Source organism: Myxocyprinus asiaticus, chromosome 13 (assembly GCF_019703515.2).
Source record: "Myxocyprinus asiaticus isolate MX2 ecotype Aquarium Trade chromosome 13, UBuf_Myxa_2, whole genome shotgun sequence".
Classification (NCBI taxonomy): Eukaryota; Metazoa; Chordata; class Actinopteri; order Cypriniformes; family Catostomidae; genus Myxocyprinus; species Myxocyprinus asiaticus.
Window position 1 is genome coordinate 12,347,803 of NC_059356.1, and position 17,892 is coordinate 12,365,694.

Here is a 17,892-nt window from a genome sequence, read left to right on the forward strand (position 1 = left end):
CACTCCTGAAAGTCTTTCTCTTCTGGGAAAACAGACCAAACATATGACACCACCTTGCAATAATAGGCATATCCAAATTTTTGTCCAATTAAATGCTGTCTAGAATGAGAATGTCCCCTCCCTCCTAATACCACCTGCCATTGACTAGCTATAGCTAGTAGCAAATCATAGTTTACAGCTTTAATCTAAAGGTTTTTGCCCTTTTTTATGAGTCTTAGGAAATACTTAAACACTGGAAAGTTAACACAGATGTTCTGGCCAAACCATTCCATAGTGTCAAGTTTTAATGCCTGTTACCTAAATTTGCCAAACTCAACTACAGTATTTGCAACATGTAAAATCTCTTATCCTCTCAAATGACAGAAAACCCCAAAGTCCTTTTCAAGGCAAGCCAGGCTGCATCCGATACCAAAGGTAACTGTCTTGTTGCCTCGCTTCCCTATCAGTCAATGACACAACAGTCATTGTTTGCGAGCGAAGATACCTCCAAAAACTGGTTTTGGACAGGCTAATGAGGCAGCATAACATCACACTGTTGCTAGGATACCAGCATCTGATTATCGCCATCTGGTGTCCACTAAAGGTAACATGTCTGCTTCATTCAGTCCAACCGAACCACAACGGTCTAATAATCTAGAACAAAATGAAGAGAGTTTTGGCAATCACCAAGTGTATATTTAATAACTACAATACTACTTTCTCACTAGAAATGGAATCAAAAGTTGGGAAAAATGAATAAAAGCATACTTTTATACACAAATTGACTATCAACTACCTCTTCGGCCGCCTTTTTTTCCACTGTGGATCTGCGCACACAGTATTTTGGGATTTCATAGTGAAGGATACATCTATGCTGCCTTCAAAAATAGATCAGATGAAGGTATCTCAGTAGACAGGGTGTGTCATGAACATTGGATTCAGATGTGCCTTGATTCCTTCCTAGCTCCATATACAGCATCCAGAGGCAACATTTTCCTGGTTTCGGACACAGCCCAAGTTCACTCAGCGGCCATCTTTGGAATGCTCCCGGGCAGGCAGGGCAGCTTTTCTATGGATACCAGCTAATGTGCATGTGCGTTCTCGTGTTGATTTCCAGGCGATGTCTGTACCTAAAAGGTGATTGGCTCATTTACCTGTAAGGTGGGACTTTCTTTTCTACATCCATTGGCCGTTCCAATTTATTCCATTCATTTTAACAAACGCGGCACATCTCTGCTAAATAGACTCTGAAAAAAACGTAATTCACAAAATTGACACAGGTGCAGACTTCCAACTCATTCATCCACATTGCTAGCTTTAACAAACCTGAATCATTACTCAAAACATCATTATGAATCACGTCTGCCTAATAAATGCTAATGCATCTCATTTTCACTATACTAAGTTACCCTCAGCGTAGCTAGTATTGACACAAACATATGTTAGCCAGCTAAGATGAGCACTGGTTTATTCACAGTGCCAATAATTTGAGTGTATCCTTCATTCAGTGTGCTAACTGTGTTAAGCACTGTGTGCGGCTACAGTAGCGGTGCTAGTTTTTTCGCCATCATAATGACACCATTGTGCGAACGGTGGGCAAATGGAATATGAGAGTGGTTGTAATGGGCCGTGTATCAGGCAGAATGCGTTTGATTACTGGCTCTGAGAGAGCTGTGCAGCCGAAAGCTCATCTCAAACTGTGTGGAAGAGACAGGGGGAGAGCGAGACATTTGCACAAACAGACAGAAAGTATCGGAATAAAAAAAAAAAAAAAGAAAAAAAGAACAGAATGCTTAAATTGCATGCAAATATGTGGAAAGGGTCTACATACTGTATCAAGGCAGAATGGGTGAAACTCACAAAACAATGGTAATACCTCAGTATTCTACTTTGCAGAAGTACTTTGCAGTGCCATGTAAATACTATGATATACCATGGTATGTAAAGTATCATGGTACTATCATATGACACCATCGCTGTACCATGATACCACCAGGTCATTTTTTGCAACAAATATAGGAGGAGATCAGATTTTTAAAATGTCACGTGTAAAATATTTAAAGTTCTATGGATGAATATTATGTGAATTTGTACTGCCTTTAACTTATGCTGATTTAAACAAAAGATAATCATTGTTTCACTGTACTTGCACTTTAATACAATAAACAATTACTGTATTACAGTAGTGAAAACTTATAGGAATTATAAAAAAAAAAAAAGAAACTTAAAGGAAAACATCTGGACGCATAACAGTAATGACAATTTGGGTGGTAAATATGCTTATTTGTAATGAAAATAAGCCAATTGTCAAATGTTAAGCCAATCGGCTCGCATAGCGGAAGCTGACTGGTCCTCTGACTTGCTATCGGGTAGCCAATCAACTTAATTGTCTCTCTTTGTGTAACATTTACATGATTTAGTTTTGCTTATCAGCTGGTTCATTGCAGCCAGCTACTAGAGTTTTTCTGAAACCCACCTCCACCCCAGCTTCCACCTCTCAAGACCTGCTACATGGGGATTGTTTGTAAAGTCTATTTGTATAGCAGCATGTAATACATGTTCGATGCAGCATGTCTTGCATTTGTCTGCACGTGCAGCACGTTATAAATAAAATTCTGCCTATTTTGAAGATTTACGCATTTCAATTTCATAACAAAATTATATCAAATAGAAATGTAATGTTTAACAACATTAAATTAATAGAATTTAAAATATTCAGTTTTCTATTTTTTTTAATTGTATTAAAATTTACTCATTTAATTTGATGGAATTTTGTAATGAAATTAACATGCGTGAATCATAAAAATAGTTTTCAGTGTGTACTCTGAAATCAAACCCATACTGCTGAGTTACTGACAAGAGGCATCTCCCATCGCACATTTTTGCATAATTTCAACCATGTTCACCTTTACTTCTAGTGCTACTGGTTACCACAGGAACCAGAAAGTATTGCATTATGCTCTACATTTAAATTTTTACTCCACTACTGTTAGGTTTAGGGTTTGAGTTAAGGGTTAGAGTTAATATAATATGCATTCCTGTTGACTGAATTGCATAATTTACCAATAACCCTGTGGAAATTTCCCCCCAACAACACTTCCTTCACAACAACACAGCTTCAGACACTGGGGACAGTTGTTTGAATTTCGGTGAGCACAGACCGACTTCAGCAGCAAAACGTTCGACCTCCTCATCAGTCTGGACAAGGTCACTATTTCTTCTGTGGTTTGTCTCTTGAGAAGTTCACCTATGTTCCTTCTCATAAACACAGTCCTTCACCTGTGCTCATGTGGAGGGAGGTCTTTCATCTCGCCTCGCTGTGTTAATTATGAAGTCTTTTCAACAAGCGAGTTCCCTAAAGTCCTTCACTCACTGCTGCATCTCAATTTTCACACCAGGCTCAAGCAAATAAGAAGCAACACGGGGAGTCTACAAGCAAGCAGGAAATGACACGTGATTTGAAGTGAGCCCAATTTATGCGTGTGTGTGAGCGTGGTAAATACCGTATGAGGGTTATGAGGGAAGTGAGCTTGTCAGTGGTTATTTCACTGATGCAACAGGGGCCATGGCACCTGCCATCACTGGTGGCCTCATGAAGACCAAAGTGCAAGATTGCTACTCACCTTACCTCACCCTCCTGTCTCATCCCACTAACATGCGGCTTTGTTTGCGTTCTGTCCCCTCCCTTTTTATAAAATCATCTTAGGTTGTGCTTTATTAAAACATGAGTGCATAGTAAGCATTGCATGATATTGCAAAGCGTCTACCTCTGCGGTAATCTGAGAACATGTTCTTGGAAAAGGTTATGAGCACATTAAAATGAGATTACTGTAAATTAACACTAATTGCAATACTGACTGTTATGAAAACACAAAGTAATGACAGTTATTAACGAATACATGTGTAAAGCAAAATGACTGAACAAAGGAAACTTCATGAGCAATTACAATCATAGAATTACAAGACCAAATTATCTGAGCTATGCTACCCACATTCATTTTATAGCTCTATACTTTTACTGTATGTCAATAACTGTCCAATTTGTGTCTAATTTTATTTATCCCTAGGAATTTTAGGGAGAAACTTCTGAGACAAAGTTGATACTTAAAAGAAATATAAAATAAATGAGAACTCCATTAAGTCTCCTGAGCAATAAAAGAGCAACCTCTGAGCAATAAATTGTTCCTCTGGGTAGCTGTTCAACATTGACATGTAAAAATCACATACCATATTTAAATTTGTATTCTGAAAAATGCTTTTAAACTACAAATTTGCAAAAAGATCTGAACCCTTAAACGAGCCCTATCAGTCAATGGTGCTGAAACTAACTAGCCCTGTGGCAAAGTAATAAAACATTCTTAGATAGGCCATGGTTAAGTAATTAAAAATATATCATTGCAAATAATGTGAGAATAAGTATGTGGAACACTGAGCTAATAACTTTACTGAAATGCAAGTACATCTGTAGTTTGGTACAAACTGGAGACAGATCCAACTGTGGGGTCAGTGACCACAGGCTAGCCATTGAAAAGGGCAGACACATACAGACCAGGTTATCACAGGATAAAAAAGTTTGTGGTCGTTGCATGACAGCTAAGGTTGAGACGGTGACGGCTGAGAGGTGAACTTTCTCCTCAACTGTGAAGAATTTCCTGCCACTTGGAGACATTTTCCGAGGCCAACTGTAGGAAACCTAATACACAGTTTAACCAAAACAACTTAATTCACAAAGACATACTGCAAGAGCACGATGTATCTTAGGAAAAAATAATTACAACCTTCACAATCTTTTCCATTCTGCTGTTATATAACGGTACTTAAGTGCATTTATTCTCTCTCAGAAGTTATTAGGCATATCCAGAGGAATAACTGTATTGCTCAGAAATTGCTTTTCACAGCTGAGGAGACTTAAAGAAATGTTCCGGGTTCAGTACAAGTTGAGCTCAATTGACAGAATTTGTGGCATAATGTTGATTAACACAAAAATGAATTTTGACTCGTCCCTGCTTTTCTTTAAAAAAAGCAAAAATCAGTGAGGCACTTACAATGGAAGTGAATGGGTTAAATTTTTGGAGGGTTTAAACAGAAATGTGAAGCTTATAATTGTATAAAAGCACTTACATTAATTCTTCTGTTAAAACTCATGTATCATTTGAGCTGTAAAGTTGTTTAAATTGTCATTTTTACAGTCATTTTAGGGTTTTAGCATTTGATGACATTGCATCGTCATGGTAATGAAGTTGTAAAATTGGATATAACTTTACACAGAAAAGGTTAGTAAGTGATTTTATCACACTAAAACCATGTTGACATGCATATCCTTTATGCCTCATGACTATACTTTCAGGATTCTGGCTCGAACCGTGAGATCCTGCTGGAATGTGAGGACGGCAGGGGAGAGGAGCTTACACCTCACAGCCGGATGGGACCTAAACTGTTGGTGATGGGGTGGTGGGGGGTGAAAACAACCACGAAGCAATGTGGGACAGCTGTGTGGAGCTGATAAGGCAAAGGCTGGTTTATGATTGGATGAGATGCCTGAATTGAATGGATGAATGAATGAATGCTTAACAAGTCCTCTGCCACAAACATTGCATAGGCTTCCACTTCTTCTTAAGTTTCTTATGAAAAATAAAAACAGACACAAATGATACAATTGACATAAAGCTGAAGTATAGAGCTATACAATTTAAAGGATATTCTGGGTTCAATACAAGTTAAACTCAATCTACAGCATTTGTGTCATAATGTTGATTACCAAAAAATAAAAAAAAATATTTCAACTCGTTCTTCGTTTATTTAAAAATAAGCAAGAATCGAGGTTCCACTAATGGGCTTAAAATGAAAGTGAACGCAGGCAGTACATATAAACATTACAATACATATTTTTCAGAAAGTTTCAAAAGTATAGACACAATACGTACATTATACATGATTTAAACATGACTTTAGAGTGACAAACTCAGGGATTTACAGATGTTATGCTGTTTATTGTTTAATTACCAGATTACAGGGTTTACAGTTTTACGTCGTCATGACAACAAAGTAGCAATATTGGATATAACTATACACAAATAAGGTAAGTGATTTTGTCAAATTAAAATCATTTTAAAATGTATAATGTTTTCTTTCTTGTCTTTTGAAACAGTGTGTATTTTAATGTTTGTGCACTGGCTCCATTCACTTCCATTGTAAGTGCCTCACTGTAACCACGATTTGTAATTTTATAACCAACGTGGAATGAGTTTAAATAATTTTTTGCCTTAAATAAACATTACACGACAAATGCTGTCAATTGAGCTAAACTTGTTTCTGAACCCGAAAATTCTGCCCTTCAGAAGCTACAAAACAGATATTTACACATCCCACAAAACAAATAATAATTTACACAAATCTGCACTCAATGTACATTATATATAGTGAATATATTCACAATAGAATTACAATGACTTTGTAAGATTTTATTGATTTCCATGACTTATCCAGGCCTTTAAATGTTACAACTCCCTTATATTTTCAGGTTTTCTATGGGAACTCAACATTAAAGTTGATATGAGGGCCCTATTTTAAAAGGGCTATGCTAAGCACAGCGCTTTGCGATATGTCACAGATGCAAAGTCAGTGGGGATGGCCATGATGTTTTGATATTCTCGTGCCAACATGTGCTAAGTCTAGGCTAATGGGCTGGGTTAAGTGCAATTTAATTCTGAGGTTCTTCTCCGGTTATTGCACCATTTGCGTCCTATTGTATATTTAATTTCCTGTCAAGCAAGGTCGATATTAATGAAGACAGCCCATTCTAGAATTTAGTAGTGTAAATGTACTGAATGTAATGCATCCCCTGCTCTGTTTGTTGCCTGCGCTGCTCCGGGCCATGATGTACGTTGTATGTTTTCTTTCGGCCTCTCTGGGACTGTTGGCTCCATCCTGCTTGTCCGTGTCTCACCTGCTTGAAAAATACTTTGCTCCTCTCCCATTGTTCATTGTTTTGTAATGTATATTTCTTATATGTTTCTTTGTTTAATGTCACTGAGCTTTGGAAAGGCGATATGCAAAAATAAACTTCTACAACCACAGACAGAGCAAACACTCCCACCCATGCCCACTTGCGCTTTGCACTGACACGAAAAATGCGCTCAGAATTAGAAAATTGGTTGAGATGTAACACATGGTTGTTTCACTTAGCGTTGCATGTGAGAAAGTGTTTGAATTCATATTTAAATAGCTGAGTTTTGATTGCGGACTTTGGCATCTTGGCCAACTGAGCACAATTTGAATCATTGTTGAGATTTTGTCTGAATCTAGAGGAGACACAAGAGGCTTTTTCACAGAGGCTTTTTTCTAAGGAGAGAAATTTCAGAACTAGGTGATTTAAATAAAAAATATACATGCGCATTGTTCTTGTTGCTGTTGACGAGAAATTAAGAATTGAGGTAATTGAGAATTGATTATCTTCACTGTAGGCATCGGAGTAAATTCACTGCTCATTGAGTCCGCAAATTTCTCTCTCTCGCTTTCACTGTCACTCGCACTCTTCTCATTTCTTGTGCTTGAGACTCACTTAATTTAAATTAGAGATGTTTTGTAAACATCTATGCTAGAGCATATCTAGACGGCATCTTAATTGACCACGCAAGCGGTAGAAGTGTCATTCGGACATTAATCTTATGTGCCACCAATAATGATGGTGAAGACATAATAATGAAATGAATCACTGGGTCTCCACTTGCGTGGTACCTGCACTTTAACAGGCGACACAGGTTGTCTCAGACTGGCAGGCTGCCACCCCTTGTGCCCCGACTGAGTTAGACCTTGACAGATTCATCTTCATTACCCGCATATCAAGACTGCGCTTGCTAGTGTACACTTGCCTGCTTGTAAACTTCTTGCTTGTTTGTGTGTGTAATGAAGATGTAATGCACACATGGCTGTGGTTCACAGACTAACAGGCATTTTGTTATGTGGGTTATTGGTACCACATAAACATAAATCACATGAAGGGAGCTGTATACATTAAAGACGACATGACATCAAGATTGACCGGATTTTTTAAATAAATTGTCCCTGGTCATATTGTGCACAATGCATGCTATTGTAAAGAAAAGTAAAATCATAATGTTTCATTAAACTATTATTATTTTCTCCACCTCTGAAATGAATTTTTTTTTTTTCATCTTAATCAAGGCTGTGTGGACGGGGAAAAATAATTAACTATTATTACTATTATAACTATTATTAACTATTATATTTTTTTTTATAATAAAATCATAGCCATTCAATAGCAATTCAATTAAATCCCAAGTTATAAAATGAAAAGTCTCACCCTACTTTTTTTTGCTTCCGACTATTATTTTTCACTCATAAATTCATCATATTACATGACCTAGATGTAAACACTACAGTGCTACAAAAACACTTCTGTTTGAGTTTGGGGTAGGACCAGAACATCTATGGAAAAACGTTTATTAGGGTTTAAATTCATTGTGACGCTAGTGGCGCAGAAATGACACATCAGCTTTCAATGCATTGTGCATGCCTTTTTTAATGTCATGTTTAAGCATACAGTCACAGATCAGACTAATGTTTAGATCATAATGCAGACTATAATTCAGTGAGAGACTTACTCTTCCACAACACTGACTCATGATCAAACGTTCTGCGGTGCAAGCTAGTATGTACTAGATCATCACACATCGTTACTGTGCCACTTTAGGGGCCCACACAAGCTGCGACCCACATCTGATCTGTTACACCAGTGGATCCCAACTTTGAAGCTCCAAAATCCACATGAGGTCATAATAAAAGTAATCCAGACGACTCTGGTGGTTAAATCCACATATTCAGAAGCAATATGATAGGTGTGGGTGAGAAACAGATCAATATTTAAGTCCTTTTTTACTAAAAATTATTCTCCCTGTTCAGTCAATTTCCACTTTAACGTTCACATTCTTCTTCTTCTGTTTTTGGTGATTCACATCCTTCTTGCATATCGCCCCCTAATGGGCAAGGAGGAGAATTATGACAAAAAATATTTAAATATTGATCTGTTTCTCACACCAATAATATCATGTCTGAAAACATGGATTTAACCACTGGACCATATGGATTACTTTCATGTTGCCTTTATGTGGATTTTGGAGTTTCAAAATGTTGGCACCCATTCACTTGTACTGTGAGGACTTACAGAGCTGAAATATTCTTCTAAGGCTATGTTCAGACTGCAGGCAAATCTGATTTTTTCTCAAATCAGATCTTTTCAGGCAGACTGTCTGCACTATTAATTGCAAGTGATCAAATCAGATTTGCGCATTCAGACATAACCAACCTATTTGCATGGGTTGCTTTGGTACCCACGTGACGATGCTTTCAAAACAGATAATGGAGGTGCATCATCTCGCTTTCCAAATAAGCACCCTGTCCAGTTGCGGTGCAGAACTCCTCCGTCGTACAAGAAAAACTCAGCGACGGATGAAAACTGGTAAATATTGTGATGTTCCGTGCTGCAGTCACGGCCAGCTTATGAATACTTCCGGCATTTCCATCACCGATTTTTTATGTCATCATTGTGTGTCGCATTAAGAGTGATGCAAAAGACCATTTGAAATACGATTTGAGCAGCCAGAGCGTCCGGACAGAGACGCATCTGAAAAAATCAGATTTAAATCGCATTTGAAACCACCTCCCGATGTGGTTTGAATCAGATTCGGAAAAATCAGATTTCATGTGGTTTTTTGCTGTCCAGACTATCAAAACTCATCTGGATACAATATGCATATGCAAAAAATCTGATTTTTAGTGGCAGTCTGAATATAGCTTAAATATCTAAATGTATGTTCTGCAGAAGAAAAAAAGTCACACACATCTGGGATGGCATAAGGGTGAGTTAATCTTGAGAGAATTTAAATTTTTGGGTGAACTATTCCATTAAATTGAGGACTGACTTGATTTGAGCGCTTAGTTCTTTAAGCAGTTGCAAATAAATTGAGGGTGCAACAGTTTCACTGTCCTTACACAGTACTGTAGTTTAGGGCAGTGGTTCTCAACCTTTTTGACTCCAAGGCCCCCAACTGTCCAAGACAATATTTGAAGGCCCCCTCACCTGATTAAAATAATTAATCATGGATAAGTTTTGATTATAGAAGTTTCAGAAAGAGTCTGTTTATAATTTGTAGGTATACATCTTAAAGTATTTTTAGCATTTTAATTAAGTTGAATTATTTTAGATTTTCTTATTTTAAATAAATTTTAGTCAACTTGAGGCCCCCTTGAAAGTGTGCTGAGGCTCCCTGGTTGAGAACCACTGGTCTAGAGCATACGCCGTATGCCCACCTAAAATGAGTTATGATACGTATGGCCGCCAGTACAGCGAGGAGGCTTTTGACCTTTAAATTAAAATAACTTTTAATTATACTGAGGTGATGCCACAGCACCGTTGAGTGAATTGTGATTATTATTATTATTATTTTTAGTAAGTATACAGAGATTCTCTGCATGGAGCAGTTGGAGGCGGGACCGCAACTGAAGGCACGGGCGAAATAAGACAGTTCGACTTAACTGAGCTACCAATCATCACGTTCGTTTTAGACCCGATTGGATATTTTCTAACCAATCATATATTCCATTTCATTAAGGGGAGGGACATTTCTAGCATCTACAGTGAGATGCACCTGCAGCGCTGGAGTCACCATAATTATTTTGCGCTGTATATTTACCTTGCTGTTAAAAGTGAAAATATTAATGCATTTAAATAAAAAGTTATGCTATTAAACTTTTGGAAAATACTGAGTGTCACTGCACCCATGCTAGTTTTTTTATGCTCTTCACAGATGACGAGTTGTCCCATAATTGTATCAAATTTCTTTTGTGAATTTCAAATTCCTTGTGATATCAAATGATCTTAATTTATATTTCTTAATAGGAAAGCTATTTCACTATACACAGAAAAGAACATTTTTGTACACAAATAAAACAGCCTGATCATTAACTCTTATGTACTGTATATCATAATATAAGATACGTGTTAACGTGAACATTACTACACTCAGTCATACCTATACAACAGTTTATTATGTATAAGGTTATGTTTGATATTAGTTCTCCTCGATAAAAACACAGTATGCCCACCTCTTCAGTCACTACTACACCACTGCTTACACTTGCTCACCTGGCATTACTAATGATTACTATAATAAATTAAGTTGGACCAACATAAGAAAATTAATTGAATGAAACCATAGTAAATTGAGTCTGATGAACCTAATGAAGTTAAAACTACTATAGTACATAGATTTGACCTAACTCAACAAAATTATGTTGGCTCAATGAAACTGACTTAATCTGACTGAAAGACATTAAAATTGCCTGTAAAAAACGTTCTCAAATTCAACTGAGTAAGGGTAATGACTTTTTTTGAATGCACGTCAACAACAAATGAGAAGCATTTCCACTTCCTTCTTAAAAGTTTATATGCCTTTTTTTTTTTTTTTTTTAATTTATTTATTTATTTATGTATTTACTTATTTTTTGCTATCTCAACTATACATAACATTTTTTACCTGCCGTCCACGAATCTATCAGAACAGACCTGCGACACAATTTTGGGTCGTGACCCACCAGTTGACAAGGTCTCACTTAGTGTTACACAAAGTGAAAAACTGCTATGCTAAGAAGACAAAAGAACACGATGCAACAGACCTAAACATACATATATGAAATGTATGTAAGGGCCTAGTGTGATATACAGAGTTTGATAGTGTTGACCCCATTCTGCCATCTGTGGTTACCCAGCGACGAGATGGGTCTCCAAATCTCCAGGCTTGAACTCCTACACGCCTGTTACTCACCCAGAGACTCTCACACACATGACAACATCCCCAAGCGCATTGGCCAATGATCAGTCAAGCTTACACTGAGAAGAGCGGTGATGTCACGGGGGGCATAATCTCCATTCAGCATCTCTCTCTCTCTACTGCTCATGCATTACTGCAAGCGGACAGCTTCACAGACATGCTGACTAGCGTTTTCACCTCTGAAAGAAGATAAAAGATTAGAATATTACAGAGCGGAGCATTATTGTGTCAATAACAATATGCACCATATTGTTACAGAGATACAAATCCATATCCCAGATTCCAGGCACAGTAAGCTGGATTAAAACAAAGACATTTGCGAGAGAGATCTATCTGTTTATGTGCACGCATTCTCCTGTTTAAAAGCAAAAGTACAAGCAAAAATAAAAATTATGTCATTGTTTACTCACCCTCATGTTGTTCTAAAACTTTAAGATGTGGAATACAAAAGGAGAATTTAAGAATATATTTTCCATATTATGAAAGAGAATGGAGACTGGGTCTGTCAAGCTGCATAATGACAAAAAAGCACAATAAAAATACTACATACAAGTCGTGCTATATTATAAGTCTTCTTAAGCCATACAATAGCTTTTTGTAAGGGTGAAGACTAGGTATGCACCGATACCACTTTTTCTCTTCCGATCCGATTCCGATATCGGAAATCTCAGTATCGGCCGATACCGAATCCGATCCGATACCAGTGTTGTTTTTTTGCATAATCAATTTAGAATGTCTTTATATTATTGTGTGGAACTAATTGGGTGTGCTCTTTAATATGTAAAGAAACACAAACCTCTAACTACACATTATTTCAATATAAATGTATAGCTTATTAAGAAAAACTTTATTGTTAACTAGTATACTGGATAATGTAGCAGCAAAATTAACAGTAATTCCAGTATAAATCATCAGTTGAAAAGAAGCCGCGTTTTTTTTATTTATTTTTTTGCAATGTTTTTTTTTTTTTTACTTGTATCTGGACTATAAAGGATTCAGATCTCTTTTTTGTTCAATTTAGTTGTAAGAAATCAGCTCACTTTTCATTAACACAGTTATTTTTTGGAACCCATTCAACTTAAATATTATTATAATTTGTAAACAAATGATAATAATAATAATATATTATAATAGTAATATATAGTAATATATCTCAATCGTGCACCTTTTGTCACGGATCCACCAGTCTCTCTCTCTCTCTTTCTTCCTCACTACCGTCAGCACTCACTCTCCCCTGAGTTCTGATTACATGCACCTGCATATCATTAGTGGCTAATCAAGGACAGCATATATACCCTGCTTTCACACACACTGTTTGTCTGTTCTCATTGTAGTATCTCTAAAATGCCACACCTTTCTACTATGTCAAACATACCTGTGTCTTCATTATTGCCTGCAAGTATCATAAGACTGTTGTGAGTTATCTGTTCATCGTGTCTAAACCATGTCTGGATATTACTCACCTGCTGTTTGCCACTCTGCTCAACTGGATTCACTGTTTCAATAATCTGTTCAATAAACCTTGCTACTGAGTTCATTTCTCTGCCTCTGTGACACCTTTAACTTTTAAAACCCTCACGCTTTTATTTTGATATTCTGAACTCTCCAGAAAGTCCTGTATGTGTCTGTTTGTAGGCAAGTTCACAGTAGTTTAATTTGCTTCTTATTCAAATTCTGGTAAAATGCACCTCTGGTGCTGTTCTAAATGCATATTATAAGTGAACCAAACTATTGAGCATCTACATCTGAGCTGTTGTTCGTGATTAGCACTCAAATATTGCACACAGTTGTGAAGGCTAAAAATAGCCACGGGTGTGTGTGTGTAAACAGAGCAGCGCCATACAATAACGCGCTGGAGGTACATTTTATATATTTACTTATTAAACACAGCCTTTTGTGATTCACAGAGCTTTCGCACATCTTCAAGTGGCTTTGAATAAAATGCACGAGTCATATGAACTGCTTTAATTGTGTTTTAATGGTTCTTTTATGTCATTTTTTTGAGCTTGACAGTAACAAACATGACTAACACACAGTATCGGATTTGGATCGGGCTCGTCGGACCGATACATGATCCGTTCGAAATCGTCAGTATCGGAGCCGATACCGATCCAGGTTATTCTGTTATTTACTGATATTCTTGCCCTTCGCTAAAGCTCTGAAATGGACAAAATCAAAAGCCATGTCCACACTAATACAGTTCCATTTAAAACACTCACTGATTTTGTTAAGTTTACGAACTACAAATGTGCCATTCGACACCAAAAGCCATTTGTTCTCACGTGTCTCATGGACAGTGCTGGATGTAATCTGATTACAAAGCAATTAGTTACTATAATATCATTACTTTTTAGTAAGAAAAGTAGTGTAACACAGTACATTTTAAATTCTTGTAATCATATAACAGTTACTGAATTGCAATTAAGGTAATTAATTTTAAGTACATTACTTTGGTTACACATTTATTTTTTAAGAGTGTGTATAATACATTGAAAACATGAATTAGGGCTATGTTCATATGTGCATCCATTTGTATTTCTGTAACAGCAGAGAGTCGTGTGCCAATAGATGCGGAGGAAATACTGGATTATTTTTAACTTTTTGAGTGGAAAAACAAAAACGTATCTGAAAAGTGTTTTAGAAAGTAACTTAAAAGTAATCAGTAAAATAATTTCAAGACAATTTTAGAGACTTGGTACTTTGTAGTAAATGACTGAGTAACTTACCCAATACCGCTTGTGACTAGTGGTGCACCGATAAGGAAATTTGAGGCCAATAAGATCACTAATTTTTTAACACTGTGATCGGCCGACACCAATCCAATCACCGATTTTTCTTTTTAAAGTGCCCTTTGGCACAATTTTGCAAGTTATATGCAGCAGTTATATTTTAATTACATACAATTTTCATGAACTGTAAAATGCTAACAATTTTGATATAATTTGAATTAAAAACAGTTAATAGTTCTGTTTTCACTTTCAAGTATCACTGTGGCATACTGGCAACCAGTAAACACCATGAGAATATCATCATACACAGCTGACATCATGGGCGGACTGGACATATGGAGAGCCAGGAATTTTCCCAGTGGGCCGTCTGCAAAACGGGGCTGAATGGCCGGACATTGGGGCTCGCACAGAATAGCGCTGGGATGTGTGACCGATGAGAGATTGAGAGTGTGGCCATGTTTGATTGGCCGAAATTGCAAGTGTTGGAGCAACTGAAACTGAGAGCGTGCTTGATCGCTCCCCACACTGACTGTCACAACTCACAGCATTGGTTACATACACTATATTGCCAAAAGTATTCGCTCACCCATCCAAATAAATGAATTCCGGTGTTCCATTCACTTTCATGGCCACAGGTGTATAAAATGAAGCACCTAGGCATGCAGACTGCTTCTACAAACATTGTGAAAGAATGGGCCGCTCTCAGGAGCTCAGTGAATTCCAGCGTGATACTGTGATAAGATGCCACCTGTGCAACAAGTCCAGTCGTGAAATTTCCTCGCTACTAAATATTCCACAGTCAACTGTCAGTGGTATTATAACAAAGTAGAAGCGATTGGGAATGACAGCAACTCAGCCACGAAGTGGTAGGCCACGTAAAATGACAGAGCGGGGTCAGCGGATGCTGAGGCGCATAGTGCGCAGAGGTCACCAACTTTCTGCAGAGTCAATCGCTACAGACCTCCAAAGTTCATGTGGCCTTCAGATTAGCTCAATAACAGTGCATAGAGAGCTTCATGGGATGGGTTTCCATGGCCGAGTAGCTGCATCCAAGCCATACATCACCAAGTGCAATGCAAAGCGTCGGATGCAGTGGTGTAAAGCACGCCGCCACTGGACTCTAGAGCAGTGGAGACGCATTCTCTGGAGTGATGAATCACGCTTCTCCATCTGGCAATCTGATGGACGAGTCTGGGTTTGGCGGTTGCCAGGAGAACGGTACTTGTCTGACTGCATTGTGCCAACTGTGAAGTTTGGTGGAGGGGGTATAATGGTGTGGGGTTGTTTTTCAGGAGCTGGGCTTGGCCCCTTAGTTCCAGTGAAAGGAACTCTGAATGCTTAAGCATACCAAGAGATTTTGGACAATTCCATGCTCCCAACTTTGTGGGAACAGTTTGGGGATGGCCCCTTCCTGTTCCAACATGACTGCGCACCAGTTCACAAAGCAAGGTCCATAAAGACATGGATGAGCGAGTTTGGTGTGGAAGAACCTGACTGGCCTGCACAGAGTCCTGACCTCAACCCAGTAGAGCACCTTTGGGATGAATTAGAGCGAAGACTGTGAGCCAGGCCATCTCGTCCAACATCAGTGTCTGACCTCACAAATGCGCTTCTGGAAGAATGGTCAAAAATTCCCATAAACACACTCCTAAACCTTGTGGAAAGCCTTCCCAGAAGAGTTGAAGCTGTTATAGCTGCAAAGGGTGGGCCGACGTCATATTAAACCCTATGGATTAAGAATGGGATGTCACTTAAGTTCATATGCGTCTAAAGGCAGGTGAGCGAATACTTTTGGCAATATAGTGTATGTATACTCAGATTTGTATTTGCATATTTATGTTACATTTACGCATATTTAGAAGTATGTCGAAGTATGGCTTACACTGACACCTAGTGGCCTGGATGCTGCACCATTCAAACACAGTAGTTTACAGTTACCAGTGCCATTGTGGAAATTCTCTATGCATAGAAAAAAAGGATTAATTTAATCCATGAGTGAAAGTGTCCAGTAACAGGGCAGTTACTGAGATTAAGCGAGTAGCATTCAGCTGGTCATGTGATGCTTACATGGCGGCCCCCATGAGGCACCCCTGCTCCATGTAGAATAAGAGAGCTTTTACAAGGTTACTGAAATGACTAAACTTTTCGTCTCACCCGAGTGGTCATGATTTTATTCATACGTTTCGGAATTACTTTTCATTTCTTTAGAAGCAAAACTTTTTAAATGAGGAAAAAAATACTGAGTGCACCTTTAATTTGTTATTTGCCAACAACACCCTCCAGTGGCTGCAGGGTCATGCTTCGAGGGATGAGAAAGCACTCATTCATTAGAATACCAATTTATCTGTGATTTTGAGCATGATTCAATTATAAAAATATCAGCCGTGAATCTAGGCACACAGATTTAAGACGAAGATTGGCCGATTTAGATCAGTGGCCAATCTATCAGTGCACCCCTACTCTTGTCCAAATGTCATTGACGTCAGTGTTGACTTAATGTCTTGTCTGTTAATCACACAAAGATATCGCATGCCTTTATGGTACTTTTTTGTCATTTTTGGAGCTTGACCACTTCAGTCCCCATTAACATTCAATATATGAAAAAGAGCTGCCAACATATTCTTCCAAACTTCTCCTTTTGGGTTCCACAGAAGAAAGGAAGTCATACAGGTTTTGAAAGATGTGCTGGCGTGCGTATAATGACACAATTTTCATTTTTAAGTGAACTATACCTTTAAGCTTAGACCTGAGAGTTGGGCATTTGCTGCTTCATAAAACTACAGTAGCGCACATATCACGGACACACACAATTACTTTATAAGCGTACTGCCCCAGAGCACAGACAGGAAATTTTCCACACCACACATTACTCTCTCTGCCTCTTAACACACTCTCCAACAAACATCGGCTCCCCGGAGGAGGATGTCATAGTGATACGGTCCTTATAATGTAGCAACGTGTGTGTGTGAGCGTGTGGAAAAAGCCCAAGGCTAAAACCTGCAGTCATACCTTAGCAGGTGCTGCTTTCCACTCGCTGCATCTGTTAATTAGGAACAGTCTGCTGCAGGAAGACTGAGGCTTAGCATGGCCGCTGCCTTGTGACTGGTCATTAGAGCATAGAGTGAATCCAGAGGGTCTGTTAGACTACTTACAATAGATGAAAAACACACACACATGGTCTCACTCCACTTGCTCTGTCTATTTCTAACGTCTCGCTAGCTCGAGCGCTCTTTGTCCCGATCTAACCAAAAGAACAATGAAAGAATGGACACATTTGGGGAAAGAAACTGGGGAATAACCAGCTTAAAGTAGTAACACAACTAACTTAACTACAT

General features: G+C 38.1%; 1 protein-coding gene across 3 annotated transcripts in view; it reads right to left on the minus strand.

The window, feature by feature from the left end:
* Positions 1-17,892, minus strand: part of adgrl1a (adhesion G protein-coupled receptor L1a) — a 259,597-nt gene that overhangs the window by 163,502 nt on the left and 78,203 nt on the right. Inside the window, exon 2 of one of the 3 annotated variants that reach the window (XM_051714891.1) lies at positions 11,887-12,007. The exons of the other annotated variants lie outside the window; for them this stretch is intronic. The gene's annotated coding sequence lies outside the window, so the exon portion shown is untranslated. The remainder of the gene's footprint in view (positions 1-11,886; positions 12,008-17,892) is intronic. 3 annotated transcript variants of the gene reach the window in all.